Below are 2,970 nucleotides of genomic sequence, written 5' to 3' on the forward strand. Positions count from 1 at the left end.
AAAAAAAAAAAAAGGCCTATAAAAGAGATGAAGATCTGTGTCTTACCAAAATGAAACAGGAACAAGAAGTATGTAAGAGAAGAGGTCAGGGATATGGAGAACAGAAGCAACAATGCTAATATCTGTTGTGTAACAGGAAGGCAGAAGAAAAGTGGGGAGTAGGAGGTTTTGAAGGGATAATGAAGACACATTTTCTAGAGTTAAAAATGGGTCAGTCTGGGCACGGTGGCTCATGCCTGTAATCCCAGCACTTTAGGAGGCTGAGGTGGGCGGATCACCTGAGGTCAGGAGTTCAAGACCAGCCTGGCCAACATGGTGAAACCCCGTCTCTACTAAAAATACAAAATTTAGCCAGAAGTGGTGCTGTGCACCTGTAGTCCCAGCTACTTGGGAGGCTGAGGCAGGAGAATTGCTCTAACTCAGAAGCCAGAGGTTGCAGTGAGCTGAGATTGTGCTGCTACACTCCTGGGTGACACAGCAAGACTGGAAAAAGAAATAAAGGAGGCTGAAGCAGGAGGATATATCCATATATATATATATATGGATATATGTATATATGTATGTATGTGTATATATGTTTGTATATAAAGCTTCCCCCAGTGAAGGCCTGGGGCCCGCTGTCTGTGGGTCAGGAGTCCAGGCATGGCTTTACTGGGTCTTCCGAAGGCTGCAATCTATGCTGGGGCTGCATTCTCATCTGAGGCTTGACTGAGGAAGGGTCTATTCCCAAGTGCACTTGGTTGTTTCCAGCATTTACTTCCTTGGCTGTGGACAAGAGGCTGCCCTCAGCTCCTGGCCACGGGATCCTCTTACAGCCACTCATGACACGGCAGCTGGCTCCCTCAAAGCCAGCAAGGGAGAGAGTTCCCCAGCAAGGCAGATGTTACCATGAATCATATGTGATGCCCACTCCTCACCTTTGCTGTACCCCACCAGGCAGGGGTGAGTCTCAGGACCTGCACACACTCAAGGGGATGGTACCCCACAAGGCATGAGCATTGGGAGGTGGGGACCCTGCGGCCATCTGAGAATGCCCACCACACTCAGGAGCCATGTGTAGAGAAGACTGTTGAGGTTTGTGGCAAAATTTTCTGTGAAATTATGCATCCCTTACCTACACAGTGAACAATGCAAAACTTGAATATTAGAGAACATTGTGTGTGGGTGTCTGTGTTTTGAGGCAAGGTCTCACTCTGTTTCTCAGGCTGGAGTGCAGTGGTGCAATCATAGCTCACTGTAGCCTTGAACTCCCGGGCTCAGGTGATCCTGCCACCTTAACCTCCTGAATACCTGGGACTACAGCTGTGCACCACCATGCCTGGCTAATTTTTGTATTTTTTTGTAGAGATGGGGTCTTGCTGTGTTGCCCAGATGGGTCTTGAACTCCTGGACTCAAGTGATCGTCCTCTTTTGGCCCCCCAAAGTGCTGGGATTGTAGGCATGAGCCGCCATGCCTGGTCACATTGTTCTCTTCTCTTCTCTTCTCTTCTCTTCGCTTCGCTTCGCTTCGCTTCGCTTCGCTTCGCTTCTTTCTCTCTCTCTTTTTCCTCCCTTCTCCTTCCCTTCTCCTTCTCTTCTCCTTCCCTCTTCCTTCCCTTTCCTTTCCTTTCTTTTTCTTTTTGAGACTGGATTTCACTCCTGTTGCCCAGGCTGGAGTGCAGTGGCGTGCTCTCAGCTCACTACAACCTCCGCCTCCCAGGTTCAAATGATCTTCCTGCCTCAGCCTCCCGAGTAGCTGCGACTACAGGCACACGCCACCACACCTGGCTAATTTTTGTGTTTTTTTGGAGAGACGGGGTTTCACCATGTTGCCCAGGCTGGTCTCGAACTCCTGGCCTCAGGTGATCTCCCTGCCTTGGCCTACCACAGTGCTGGGATTACAGGTGGGAGTCACCATGCCCAGCTGGAGAATAATTATTACTGTTCACAGTTCCTGGGCACCTACTATATGCTGTGTGCTCCATGCTCAGCCTCTCGGCCCTCGCTCCTCATACATCCACCTAGATTTGAGGATGAGTGGCCTCTCCTGTCAGCCACGATCACATGCAGTTTCTCCTCGATCCTCAGCTCAGAGAGCTTACGGACGTTGTGCAGTGAACACAGCTGGCCGGGGAAGGCTCAGGAGCCGCCCCCAGGAAGCCGACCTACAGATCCCATCTCAAACCACGACACTCTGCAGACTGCCCAGTGGCCAGAGCAGCTTCACAAAGAATCTTTGTTTCCTGTCTGCACCCCAAAAAATATCTGTGTTGGTCTCTTTGCCATGCAGAGCGAATAAAGAATAAGACAAACACCATCCATGCATACTTGGTGCTTTCGACCTAGCAGGGGAGACAGCAATTAAGCCAGCAGCCTTGCCCACCATTATTCAATTGCACGTGTGATGAGAGCTACTAAGGAGAAGTACTGGGAGCCCCGGGCCCTCCGGAGGCAGTGCTGGTGCCTCAGGGAATTGCCCTGCATAAGTAACATTTTGGTTGAATCTTGGAGGGTAAATTGGAGCTGACAGAGTAAAGTTTAGAGGTGAGAGGTATGTAGTGATTGGGAAAAGAATGTGGCTTTGGGCCAGGTGCGGTGGCTTATACCTGTAGTCCCAGTGCTCTGGGAAGCTGGTGGGAGGATTGTTGGAGACCAGGAGTTCGAGACTAGCCTGGGAAACATAGTGAGACCCTGTCTTTACAAAAAAAAATTTTTTTAAATACCAGGTGTGGTGGTGCACACCTGTGGTCCCAACTACTTGGGAGGCTGAAGTGGGAGGATGGCTTTAGCCCAGGAATTTGAGGCTGCAGTAAGCTATGATCATACCACTGCACTCCAGCCTGGGCGACAGAGTGACACCCTTTCTCAACAACAAAATTAAAAAAAAAAAAAGCATAAAGAATGTGGCTTGGCCAGGCGCGGTGGCTCACGCCTGTAATCCCAGCACTTTGGGAGGCCGAGGTGAGCAGATCAAGAGGTCAGGAGATCGAG

The sequence above is a fragment of the Mandrillus leucophaeus genome, unplaced genomic scaffold (assembly GCF_000951045.1).
Source record: "Mandrillus leucophaeus isolate KB7577 unplaced genomic scaffold, Mleu.le_1.0 Scaffold180, whole genome shotgun sequence".
In the NCBI taxonomy this organism is placed as follows: Eukaryota; Metazoa; Chordata; class Mammalia; order Primates; family Cercopithecidae; genus Mandrillus; species Mandrillus leucophaeus.